We start from the raw sequence: 14,496 nt of genomic DNA, 5'->3' as shown, positions 1-14,496 counted from the left end.
AAAATAACTTAATGGACAAAAAATTGCCAGGTACAGATACCATATGTTCAAGTTTACCTAAGGAATTGAAGGCAGTCAGCAGAAGCCATGCACAGAAATATGCAAACTTTCATTAGACAAGACATACATTTCCTGTTCTAGCCCAAAGCAGGACAAGTAAGAAGAGAAATGTTTTCAGCGTTAATGGATGAAATTGTGAAGTTATGAATCTATCAGGATTCAGAATACTGCTTAAAAGGCAATTTAAAAAATTATTATTATGCATGCACATGTTCCTGACATTAAAAAAAGAAAACTCTTCAGTTAAATATATTTATTCACCTAAGTTCTGTAAGAAAAGCATTAAGGAGCTATAGTAAAAATATTAAATATTAGGTAAACATTACATAAAATAAACAAATACTTAGGGCATACAAAATCCCTTCCCTTGATAAACAGGATCGTACAGTGGCAATGCTGCTGCCCATATTAACTACTTAATTTCTGAATGATTTTACTTCTTTCATCCTAATTTCATCTGTTAAAAAAGCAAGGGAAAGGAAAACCTACAGGGGAAAAAAAAGCTGTACAAAGTTGTAGAAGTTGTACAATGAAATAGGAGGGGGGGAAATGGTACAGAACAACTCTAAAAGCAAAACATTTTCTATACATATATTCTTTGCTTTTAATGTTCCTGACTGTGAATTAGTCTTTATGAGATTAGCAATCTCATAAAGGTGACAGAAGCAAGAATTTTGTTTTCTTAAACAAGACATTTCAGTACTTCTGTAGTCTACCAGCATTATTAAACCCCGCTTTGGAAAAGTAAGAGCATTTTTTCATTATTTTACAACTTCATAAGCTTTAATATTATCTTTTCCATTTGAAAGATACAACAGTGTACTAGTAACAGACATAAGTATACCATTGGAAAGCAAATTATCTGAAGTTACAAGAATTTGAAATGATTAGTAGTTTCATCAGCCAATAAAACTTTAACAGATGAAAATGAGCACAGACTGACGCAAGCAAGTAAAACTAAACATATCCAGAAACAATCACAGCACTGTTTCATGTGTCTTGGACTACACTGCACCATTTCAAATATTGGCCTATTTTTTATTTTATTTTACTCCTACCAACCCAGTCCCTCCCAGCGCCGCATGGAAAAAAAAAGGACAAAATTAACTACAAAACTGAGTTATTTCTTTGATTGTTTTTGATGTCTTTGGTTGCTGAATAAAGCTCCCTTTGCATTTATTTCTAAAACTTTTATATTAAAGCAGTGAAGAATTCAGTGGGAAAAATAAAATCCATGAAAAACAGAAATCCAGGATAGAGCATTGCTATGGAGATCAGCTTAGCACTGCAAATACTGTGACAAGGTTGGAGGGTGTTTCTGTTTCATGTGAGAAAGGGCAGTCACTGAGCATTGATTTCTGCCAGCAAGCTGAAGGCCAGGGGAGAGAAACCCCCTTCTGCCAACTTGCTCCCTACCTGGCAGGCTGCTCCACTGCAGAGAATAAGGCTGCTTTCATTTAGAAGAGAATTAAGTTTCAAGCCCTTGTTCATCTTTTTTTCTCTCAACCACCAGAACTCTGGTGCCCGTTGCTTTTGCGGTAAGTTGTTTTACATGATCTTGCTTGTTTGAAGGACACAGTACAGAGCTATTCACGACCGTGCCATCGGCCAAGTATTCTCTTTTACAGAAGCTTTCAGTATCAAGAGAACTGCAGTAATATTTCTGTTTTGGGTTTATCCAGACATTTCCTTGAAATACAACATTCAGTAAGAGTCTTTTTTCTTCTCTTGAGAGTTTTGGGTGGCAAAACTTCCCCCCCTCCCCATCCTACATCACCACACTGGTTCATCACTTGTACACTTTTTTTTCCACATCAGTAGGAAGGTGTCATGATCAAGTTAATCTCAGCAAAAAAAACATTAACAAGACAATATCAAGTAATTTTTTCTGATCTCAAACACTGCAGGCAGAACAAATACACAATAAGGAAATCAACAATTATTTTCACTTTTAGCATATATTTTCTCTTTCAGACTTTAGAAGCTCAGACAGGAGCACACACAGTATTATTTTCTCAAACAATAATTTCTAAGACTAGGTAAGCACGTATATAGACAGCAGAATGAACAGATCTAAAAAATACATCAATGGATTTAAAAAGTATAGCATCTTTCCTCAAATTGTTTTCAATAACTTTAAAAATAAAAGAATCCACCACAACTGGAACCTACAAGTGAATGAGGACTCTGTCCAGTTTGTTGGAATATTCAAAGTAGAATTAAGGTGAATGACAACCTTATGAATGAGCAATGAAATTGCTCCCCTTACAGAATACGGAAGGGGTTAAACTCTCAAGGAAAGAAATTCAGAGCTCAACTCCAATTTGATACTAATTGTGGGACATGCTCAAGGAAGCTATAGTATTTTTGTCTTCCGCAACTCCTGAATATCATGAACACACCAAACTCACTGAAAACACTAGATTTGAGTTTGTGTCAGCTTCAATTCCTGCAGGAAGAGAGATGCAGCTGGAAGTCTCCAGGGAAAGACAATTCATTTAGGTCTGAAAAATCATTTTATTCACATGATTAGTTTCTACCCTCAAGCCACAAGCACAGCTCACAACAGCATGTAAAGCAGAAAGGTTTCTCTTTTGCAAGATTAAATAGACAATTTTAAGTCAGCATTCTACACAGAAAGCAGTTGCTTGTGAAAGATGTGCCCTGCTAGTTATGATGATTACCTCAACAGTTAATAAGCATTCACTAACGAATCAAGTCCTATCCAGTTCACACAATAAGGTATGTTGTCTCATGCAAATTAGAGGACCTTAACTACAGCATTGCCTAGATCATTTAACATACAAATAAGCATTTACTGTTTACTGGTTTCCTTAACCTACAAGGAAAGAAGACATACAAATAACCTCCTTACAAGTAACCTCCTTATTTTATTGACAGGAGTTAAATGGATGAAAACTGGTTATTATTCCAAATAAAATTAAGATTAGCATTCACACAAGGAATTTAAATGAGTATGTCAAATTAATTAAGAGTTTCAAGTATTTCCTGTCTGAAACTTGTAATGACTTAGAAAAACTAACAACTGTCAGCAGATGCTTTTATGGCTTAGGGCAAGGATGCCTTTTGCGCTCTTGCCAAAAATAAGGTGCAGAGATTAGAATGCAGTCACTGCTGATAACCTTGCTTCTTTGGCACAAAGTCTTATTTCTACAATAAAATTTATCCATCAGTACAAAAGACACCTTTCTTCTGGCATGTGGGGGCGGGAATGGTGGAAGTGTTTTGATTTATTTAGGCCAACTGACTGGGATTGCAACCTTCAAGTGTTAGAGGATGAATAAAACACTTTTAATCCCCTGAAGCCAGAAGGCCTTTGGAACTCTTCCTAGATGTTGCAAGATGATTATGAAACTGGCTACTTTCCCAGTCAACTGGCCTAGAAAAATCCCTACCTTCTAATGTTTCTTCTTACTCTCAGGTAGGTGAACCTGCCAATCCTGACCTTCCACCAGCTGGAAATAAAGCTGACTAACAGAAGCTACAAAGCCTCTTCTTATCCCACAGGTGGTATGTCCTCTGAAAGGGAAAGCTACAACAGGAAGCAAGAGGTGTGAAAGAAATTACTCCCATCAGGTCTGTGCCCATCCTTCTCCCATACATTTGGTATATCCAGGTTTTCACAAGCTAAACTGTTAACACATCAAGCCAAAGATGAACTTGCACAGCATATAGCCCCATTTAGAGACTCCATTATATTCATCTCCAACTTTAAATATACTTTACACTTATTTGGAAAAAGGGTTGACACATCAGATGAAAAGAGGAAACAAAACTTTTTTTTTTTAAAAAAAAAGAAAGCAATGTAAGTTTTTAGATTTTGACTATCAACAAGAATGAAGTGAATCCAGTCCCCCCAGCATTCCAGTGAGTCTTCCCTACTGAGACTGTCCTAAGCTCCCTTGAAAGCATTCAAGAGTCATGACCTTCCTGTAAAGTGCCACGTTTAGTTACTGACCCAGACGAAGCGGAGCTTAGAGGCTTCTTTTTGCATTTTCTTCTCTTAGATCTAGTTTCAAGAAAACTGCTTTAGCTAAGCTCTCTATATTGTTATATAATATTTTCATCTAGAAAATACTTAGCACGCTAACTCTCCAATTACCAAAAAAGTAAATCTATGTCTTAAATAAAACCTTTTGTTGTGCAAAGTAGTAATGAAAACAAACAACATACAACTGTGTTTAAGTGAAATGAGTTTTCAAAAGAATACTTACAATCTTTCAAGAAGGCTTAATCCAGCGAAGGAACCATTCTTCAACTCGGTTATTTTATTGTTACTCAGAATCCTGTAAGCAAAAATAGACGGAATGATATATTATGAATTTGACAATACAATCATGCTGCATCTTACACTTCTGGTGCTAAGATATCAACACAATCTTTTGGTTTAACAATCTGTATATCAAACTAATTAATGACATGGGGGTATCCAAGGGAGAGAGGGGAGAGGAAAAAAAGAGGATTACCATAATAGAAACACTAGAATTATATAAGAGAAAATGAAGTACTGTAGAACAGGGTAGTGCTTATAGGTAGTGGATAGGTAGTGGATGTAAACAGATACCAAAGGAGACAAACAAATGATTCTTCTCAGCATTCTCACAGTCTTCAATTACTCTCAAATTACAAAACTCCTTGTACAGATGGATGTTTCCTTACTTGGATCTGGTTTCCATATAGCTAAACTTTTGCCCATAATTTGCTCACTTCCCTTTCGAGCCACGTAAAATCTTGTCCACAAACACTCCTTGACAACACTATCATATGAAGAATTGACATCTCAGTTTAAATGTAGCTCCCGCTAGTTTCATGGGATGCTTCCTAGTACTTGCACTGAAACAAGCAGTAATCAATCCCTATCTACCCTCTTTTGTGCTCATTATTATATAGAGTCTTAGATTCTCTCTTGCTGGATAGGAGATTCATATTTTAATTACTCCAGATAGGAATGTCTATTTGTCCCTTCCAGCTTTAGCATCCTCAAAAAGTTTTGAAATAAGCCTAAGAGAACTGAAAACAGTGTTCAATATGTGGACAAGTCTGGATCCGCACAGTAGCATAACAACATTGTTTTATTTCCCACTATTTTCCTAGCAGTTTCCAACACCTGATCTGCCTTTACTGCTGATTGAGAATTGAAGATTTCATGGAACAACATCATAAACCAAGTACGTTATTCCTACATGTTAAATATCAGCTCAATGAGCATCATTTTATATATGAAAATGGGATTGTTGCCCCTACTAATACAATTCACCTTTTTCTGCACTGTGCTATCTCTATTATTTCATTCCCCAGCCACTTCAGTTCATAAATTTCTCAAGAATTCTTCAGGTGACCCCCATCCTTCCTATATCACCTACCTCACCAGCAATCTCTATGATCCCCTGCTCACCTTACTCTACAGTCCATTAACAAACACACTGTGGATTACAGGTCTCAGATTCCACTCTAAGCTCCCTCTGCAGAGAGCGCAAACCATTTGCTTCTATATCAGCTTTTATCTTTCAGCAAGTCAGCTGTTCATGCAATGATTTTCTCTTTCATGCTGACATATTCGCATTAAAAGTCTCTGGCCAAGGATTGTGAAACGTCACCAGCAAAAGCTACTTTGGGTCACATCAACTGGATCATCCTTCTAAATACATTTGCTCACTCTGAAGAATTCCTAAGGTTTGTAGGGAGATGTGAACTTTCCAAGCAGAGAAACGTAACCACCACATCTATTCTTTACTCTGCTCGTTTGTCCAGGGAAACATCAGACTTAGAAACACCCAAAATCCTTGAAGCCTTTCTACAAGTCAGCAATGCATCTGCTGCCCTGCAACCCTGAGAAACCAAGTTCACTTTAAGCAGAAGTTCAGGCACTCGCCATTTGACTTTTCCCTGTTCTCCTAGAAACTCTCCAGTGAACACCTTCTATTACCTTAGTACTCAGAAGTGCCACTCATCTTTTGGACATTCTTCACAGCTCCCATAATAAAACAAAACAAACACCAAAAACAGAACAAAATCATCTCCCACTTTGCCGCTACATGTAACATTCACTATCTTCTAAGAATTAATACTTCATGAATAAAACTAAAACATGGGAATGCACATGTAAACAACACGATTTTGCCTCTGGGTGCATCAGCACCACGTACCATTATCATCTTCGGTACGATCTTAATTCTACATTTACATCATACCTCAGTGTTCATTTTTAGGATGGTACTATAAGGCTATCAGTTAAGTTAGAAAAGACAACCTAAGGTTTTAATATTAAGAGCATCAGCATGAAGACTGCCCAGTTAACAGCTATTAAAGTACAGTTTCCTATTAAAATCTATTCTATCCATTCTGGAAAATCTATTTCTATTATTCTGTACAGAATTAACTAGGAAATGGAACAAGTTGGTTCAGCAAATGTACTGCAACATGAGGGTATCACTGTTTTTGCTTCGCTTTCTCATGAGTAGCTGAAGTCTTGCTGTTCACTCCAGTGCTGCAGGACCACTTACAGTGTAACCAGTTCCAGATTGCAGGCAGTGCATTATAGTCCTTGAAAATACCTAACAAGTGTTAACTACAGGATTTTCAAATGTTTCAAATACAACCAACTTTGAACACATATAACTGGGGGGGGGGGGGGCAGAACTTCTGAGTTCCCTTAAAGAATCAGGAGGTTGGGAAGGTATTTTAGACATGTCCAGCACCAGCCAAGCTTATTAGCTCTCTCACAGCTGCTCTCTATTTACAGCCTTCTGTTAATCTTCAAAGGAGCAAACAGCACTCACATTACTTGACATGCAATTAACAGTGGAGTGTGTGTTCCCTGGACTAGCTAACATTTGATCTTAGATGCATTCACTTGATTTAGCTGCCAAAGCAGAGACTGTTAGTTTCCTACATAATCCCTGAAGAAGGTAATTCAGGTCTTAAGGGACATGAATTGTCTTCTGCAAAACTGGAACTGCGTTCATGCTGAAGAGCGCCTGCTAACCTACAGGACGTGCTCCAGGTAGCCCTGCGAGTGCAGGGGGTTGGACCAGACGATCTCGAAAGGTCCCGTCCAACCTGAACTATTTCATGATTCTGCATGCTGGCCACTTAACACTTTGTGCTTTCAAAAGTTTAAAAGAAACTTTTCCAGGAAAAAAGGGGAAGTGGATATTAATACTCTCTACTATGTCAAATTGGGTAAATTGCAGTGTTTCTTCCTTGCTCATATTTCACAGAAAATACTACCAAAATGGAAATACTTGCCTTATTTTTTTATTATTATTTTGGCATTTGAGGTTAGACTGTGGAACAATCTCTGAACCATAATGTCTACAAATGTCATTATATTGCCATGCTTCCAAATACCCAATGAACAGGAGTGGTTAGTTTATATCCCTAAAGAATTTAAAATAGGAGGAAAACAAAAAAGAAAATTGCTTGAAAAAGACATGCAATGCATAAGATAATACCATGAATGCAGATAAATTAGAATTTTTGTTTCTTTTCCATAAGGAAGCAGATTATCAAAAGATAAACTTTTTAAAAATCAACATACTTGAATAGTGAGGAATAACCATTTAAACATTGTAGCTTATCACAAGATTCAAAAAGGTGAAAATACATTCAGAAAAGAGGCAATTTCCTCTTGCCTCTATTAATAATTATATTAATAGAAACACTATTTACAAACACAAGAGCCAAGAACAAAAATCCACGTCAACACAGGCAAGCAACCTACAATCTTTGTAGCCAAGAAACCATTTGTCTTTTAGTTATAATCAACTTAAAATTAAACTAAACTCATTGAATCTATACCTCCTACAGGGAAAAAAAACTACTCAAGATGGAGCAGAAGCCACTTCAAAAGCAGCTTTGACTGAATTAAACTAAAAAAAAAATTAGAAGCCTTAGTTTTCTGACATCACACATAAAATGCTAGGCCCGTAACAGAAACATGTGAATATGTGTGCACTAAGTAAATCTCTCTCTGGAGTGTGATGAACAAATTACAGTCAGGCTGATTTAGTATTTTCTCTGCAGAGGCTGTTAGTTGCACAGCCATAAAGGTTTAGTATAATAAATGATAGATTTTACAACACTCCATATAACCTAAGACATTTCATCACACTTAATGTTATAAGCATAATGTTTAAAAAATGAAGTTTACAACTTGCTATTAATATATTTAGTCTATACATTATTTGAAGTGTTTAGGGATGTGGCAAAATAGGACAAAACAGGCATTATTTCAAAGCCGACATTTTATATCCAATTTCAGAATTCATGTCCATTAATGTATGGTGAAATGATGTACTATTATGTACTACTTAGACACAGACTATTATTTGTGATCAATAATAACACTAAGTTTCTAGTTTAAGACCACAATGTTTCCTAACAGGCAAGTAATGCTGAAAAAAATGCTAACTTTCATTACTAAGAGGCTTAGGGGGAAAATCATAGATACTCAGCTGCATCCTGTTTAGCTCCATTTTAATAAATGCCCTTACATCATAAAATACATTTACTCTAGGGCAGCTGGAGATTTATCGAGGTGATTTTCTGTCACTGTTGCTCTCCATGTCTTAGAAACTCCAAATTAGGTATTTTTATGATCAATAGTTTATGCTTGGAACAAACATATTCCGCCTGCCTGACTGCTTCATAAGAAGACCAGGTGAGACATGAACCCACAAGATGCAAACAGGCTTAGAGCTACACCCAGCTTGGAGGAAAAAGCAGCACAACAGTAGGTTGTAGAGGGGCAGCATCTCTAAGTTATTTCAAAGCAACAAATTTCCTTCTCCTCTGAGTGGAACTGTTATACAGACAAAGAGGTGTTCTGCAAGGGTGCACCTCATGAAAACACTGCAACAACAAACAACACAGACCTAGACCCTTTACTCATCCCAGAAGCTACTGAAATGCTCCTCTGATAAATATACCTGGATTTGAAAGCTCTGTTACTGCTCTCCTCCACGAAATGGTCCAAGAACTTAGAAAAACTTTGCCAACATACTCATTTCCGGTACTTTTTTATTGTTCAGACCTTCTGCAACAGATGCACATTGTAACGTAACCATCATTCTCTTTATGATGTAGCAATAAAAAAGGCTTGTTTCATTTTTATCTTTAAAATGAGGTGATGTATCACCAATTTAAAAAAAGTTTTGTTCTAGACTTGAGAACTAGAGAGAAATTCAAATGAAATCTCAGAACTCCACCCTCCTGAAAATAAAACCTTCATCTGATACTACTACAATCTACAAATCTATTAATCTATTAATACTATTATAAACACTCCAAATGGCATCCAAGAAGTACAGAGAATGGGAGACAAAGGAGCTCTTAGCTGAATGCTGAAAGAGCTCGCAGAACAGAGCTTCAAAGACCTAAATAGCAAAGAAGTAGAAAATAAATCAAAGCATTTCACGATGATGGCTCTATACTCTAAGGACTAACAAAACCTGCAACCAGCAAATACTGAACTAAAGTAACCTTGTGTACAACAGCAAGAATGCTTTTTTCTGAAAGCAGTGAGCACACATGAAAAATGTATTTTTCAAAGTTTATCTTGTAGAAATTATGATTTAACAAGCACATAAAGCCATTTTTCAACAGTTAGTATTTTGCTGTCTAGTGAGTTACTGGTGTTAAAAAAAAGTAACATACTGAGTAGAAAATGAACAGTACTTGAAGCAATTCCTGAAATGAAAACATTCCAAAAGTTATTTTACAACAAAAGCATAACGAATCTTTCCAACAGAAGTAGAATGCCTTTTCCAACTTAATAAAAATATCAGAATTGGCAAAGCTTAGAAAGGAAACTTTCGCAAACTCTATATTTGCAATGTTTAGGACTTACTGTGCTACTTCATTATTATGCATACAATAAAGGACCACATTGAACAATATTAAGATTGTAAACTAAAGAATCCAGAAGTAATGAAATTACAAAACTGCAACTATGTCTATTTATCTCTCTCCATTTCTACTCAGAGGTAGTAACGAGCAGATTTTATACGATGTAATGATGAACATTCTTTCTCTGCACAACCCCTGCATCATTCATTTATAAATGCAGTGCTGCTAAAATTGTGCACAGCGATTCAAGATACTTTTTCTAGCTGTTTGGTATGTAGCCACATGCTTAAATTAGCGCATAATATTCAAACCTTTACGGGCAGAATACTTAATTTCCAGTGAAGTACAGTGCAAATCACTGCAGTACCTAAGCAGTGAACTTAGTGAACACTGTGTCTGCAGCATCTGCATCAGCTTAAGAGTCCATGACTGACCTTTCCTGGAGTAACCCTATCCTGAACATCAGCTCCACTCAAAGCCCACTGTCTTTCTCCCCTCCCTTCTGCTCCCTTTGCACTTTCCAACTCTTATAAACAGGTGAAGGCGTTTTAGTATTCTCCCTCACCTGCCTTTTAGTGCAAGTTTACCCTCCTGGATTAGACTCCGTGAATACATGCAGCCAAGGGACTTCACAGGAAATGCTGCATGCACAGGAAATACCCATGAATTACAGTTACTAAACACTCCTACTTTTTAGGAGGAATGTATTCTACATGACAATATAGACCATGACTAATACTTCTGCGATATGACAAATGCACTCTCTTGTCTTTCTTCACTCCTTGTCTAGAACCCAATCTCCTTCTCTTTACTTTGGAGCAGCTTCTTCCTCTAGACTGGGCCGATCTAGCAGACACCACATAGAAAAGACCAGACAAAAGACCGAAGAGCCTTTTCACTCTTAGATTAAGCACAGAGTTGGACAGCCCATGACTACATACAGCTGCAGTGCCAAGACTTGCCAGGATGGGACTTAGAATATACTGCCTAGCACACACTGAACTGTGGAATTAGACTGCCTAATTCCACACAATAAAAGCTTTCAATAAATCTGGATTTTTTTCCACATTGCCATAAAATGTGAAGTTCATACTCCAAAAATGACACCCTCTGCAGTCCTGCCAAACGGCTGGTTTGCTTGGATCCCGCACAAGACTAACACACGTGCTATTCATGGACTGAGCACTCTGCCTAGCCCTGTGCTGCAGCACCCAGGGCAGCCTCCCATGGGTGCGCCCTGCGACATTCCTGCATTCACAATAAAGTGACACACGAAGAAATTAATGGATATGATATATGCCACTGCAGCAGTCTAAGGGCAGCACAGCATCGTGATTTTCACTGCTGAATAGTTACACAGTGAAAACCAAATGTGAAAATAAAATGTTTATTTCACCTATTTAACTAGAGTTAAATATTCTTTATCCAATAGTCTACAAGTTACATTTAAAATTCATTCTCACTGCAGGAAGTGAAACCATCATGAAACCATATTTTATTTTCTCTGAAGCTATTGAATTTAAAATAATTTACTGTCACTAATGACAAGAAACATAGCCTTTTGATCTTCACAGATTAACTATTTGTACAAAGAAGCACACAGACAGCAAAGAACCAAAACAAAAAAACAAAAGCAAATACTGTGGAGAAGAGTAATAAAAGGGTAAAGACAAATCCCATGAACCTGCAACATAGCTAGTCCATACAAAGTATTTAGAGTATTAAAGAATAAATTCTGAAAAATCTGATCTTGTATCTCCATGCTTTTTTATTTTAAGCAGTTACAAAAGTAACTTTTGAAATACAAACAAATTACACGCAAAAGGAATGAGACCTATGCTTTCCCTCCACCAACTGCTGTGACAAATTCTATTTCTTAAAAGTCTTTGTAGTAACTTTTAAATGCACTTTAGGCAGATTTTTACAGATTTGCAGAACTGAAACAAAACCAGAATTGCTACCAATAAATAAATGACCTCAGTAGGGGAGGAAAGAACTATTATCCTGAAGATTAACATACTTCTTCAGGAGCCTAAATATAGCACAATGCATTGAACTTGTAATAAACATATAAATGACAGTGTTTATATGCATATCTTTATGGAAGCAAGTCATTAATTTATGAATATTTTGTGTCTGCAAATTAGAAATCTACACATGCATAGAGTTATCTGCATACAGCTATATATGCAATATAGAAGCCATGCTTCTAAATACTTCACATATTTGAGAGTACAGAGACCTTTTTGAAAGGTATGTAAAACAAATCAAAAATATTTGAAGAAAAAAATCAAAACCAGTATGTACTGACAGAATCACTGCTGCATGAAGACAATTATCAACTCCAACTCATGGTGTATGTTGAAGAAAACACCAAGAAACTCAGAAACAGTAGAACACCACACAGAACTTGACTGGCCTTCCCAGTGCATGCGCATCTACACCTAGCACTGCACCCTCAAACTACACGGGCTTTGAAAGTTGAACAGTCATTTAGACAAGAAGAGATGATGCAGTTTACCTTGAAGAAATAAAACCGTTTGAACTGTGGCCTCCAGAATCTTCTTACCATGTTCAAATATACATATAAGCTTGCAAAAACCACAATAAAGTGGAATAAAACATAAAATAAAGCATGAATTGTGAGTGCAGAGTGCTATCTTCTCAATAATGGAAAAGATGTAAGCAAAATCTAGTAAGTGTATCTTCAACAGATCAGGATAGGTCTACCCTGAACAAAAAAAATGCGACTCGCCTAGTAATCTTTGCATGTTTAATGGCACTGGTGAAAAAGTTTGCACAGATACTGCCAATGCAGATATGTTGCACTCAGTAGCTTTCAGTATTGCCACGAATCCATGTGAGCATCATTTACATCTGCATTGCCCACAGATCCTTCAACTGAAGGGTAAGTTTTCAAAGGGGTTACTGGCAGCCCACATCTTCGAAAGTTATCACCTTCCAGGTTTTAAGTGATCAGAACTAACAACAGTCCCAAAGGGACTACTTTAACAACAGTAAAAATGGATTAGCTTGCAAGAGTATCTTCAAGTTCATGATGTAAACGCACTTCCATACTCCCCTGCAAGAATAAGCCCAACTAACCAAACAAAATACCCAACAACTTTCACAGCATATTCTCACTACACCTTCGTTGTTACTTATTTAGCTAAGGATACATTTTTTTTTACCCAACATAAACTAAGAAAGTTCAACTAAGAAAATGAAATCAAAGGAGTTTAGTAAAAAAGCAGGTGATAACTCAAAAACAGGAAGTTAAAAATCAAATACAAGCTATTGCATATTAAATTATTTGCTTTCTTCTTAAAACTTTTTAGAGCTCTTTTCTGCAAGAAGAAAAAAATTACTCATCTAACATGAAGCTTTTCCTTTTAAAATAGTAGGGATGTGTTACTAAAACTCAGAGAGCATGCAGGTATCTGGAAGGAAATGCAGCCAGTAAGCCTGACAGTGCTTAGGAACTGGCCAAAACAGACATTTCAAGATGTTTCTCTACAGCAGTCCAGCTAAGTATATCTTTGAACATTTGTGAACACAAATCCAGACCAACATTCTCCGCCTGTAAAATCCAGCACTTGCAAGTGCAAGCTCTCTTTCATATCTTGATATATATTAAAGGTGCATGGTTTGCAAAACTGTACAATTCCCCTTTCAGAAAGGGCAAGCATACATTAAAGAACTCTGCAGATTCTTATCCATAGAATAATCTAAGTGTAATAAAAATCCCCAAAGAATAACAAGGATTGTGACCTCATGGTCTTGTCTTCAATGGGATTACACTTTCTCTTCCACAGAACTAAAGATAATAGCCAATATCCAACAGGTTACATACTCTCATTTTAACACGTAGTTAAGAAAAACAATGGCCAGGACATCAATGAGGCACTCCATAGGGAGCATATCAGAGAAAGCACAAAACCACATTAACTCAGGATATCTTCGTATCAGAAGTAACTCATTTGCTCAGCTAAACTGAGAAGATCAAAGCTGTCTGTCAACTTCCATGTAGACACACCCTTCATTTAAATCTTTTTTTTTTTTTTATTAACAAAATAGCCTGCCCTTATTTACACGTAACTAAACTCCAACTCACCTTGGAATTTGACCTGATAGATTAGTAAGGCAGTAGCTAACATAACTGGAATCCAACTGAACTGCCATTTACAACAGTGGTAGAAATCCTAAATATCACCTTTTCCTCTTGTACACATCTTTCTTTCTTTTCTGCTGTTCTCCCACTATTTCCTTTCCTTCTCAAGGATAAAACAAACCGACTTGGTTGCTATCAGCTGAATTCAAGTTAAGGTATTTTTCTCTAAATTCTAACAAAAGATGTGGACTAATACTGACCTAAATTGACTAAGACAATAAAATGCGCTGGGGCAAACTGATGTCAACACACTTCATAAATTAAATGACCTTTCCAATTTATCAATATCGACTTTCTTTCTTACTCCTTCACTTTCTTTCTTACTCCTTCACTTTCTTTCTTACTCCTTCACTTTCTTTCTTACTCCTTCACTTTCTTTCTTACTCCTTCACTTT

General features: G+C 36.6%; 1 protein-coding gene across 1 annotated transcript in view; it reads right to left on the bottom strand.

Annotated features, from left to right (window-relative positions):
* ADGRA3 (adhesion G protein-coupled receptor A3) overlaps positions 1 to 14,496 on the bottom strand; it is a 48,231-nt gene that overhangs the window by 31,027 nt on the left and 2,708 nt on the right. Inside the window, exon 2 of the mRNA XM_026037556.1 lies at positions 4,296 to 4,367. The gene's annotated coding sequence lies outside the window, so the exon portion shown is untranslated. The remainder of the gene's footprint in view (positions 1 to 4,295; positions 4,368 to 14,496) is intronic.

Source organism: Nothoprocta perdicaria, unplaced genomic scaffold (assembly GCF_003342845.1).
Source record: "Nothoprocta perdicaria isolate Ctin4 unplaced genomic scaffold, notPer1 scaffold_2, whole genome shotgun sequence".
In the NCBI taxonomy this organism is placed as follows: Eukaryota; Metazoa; Chordata; class Aves; order Tinamiformes; family Tinamidae; genus Nothoprocta; species Nothoprocta perdicaria.
Note: the sequence above shows the minus strand (reverse complement) of the source record. Positions and strands in the feature narration are given on the sequence as shown.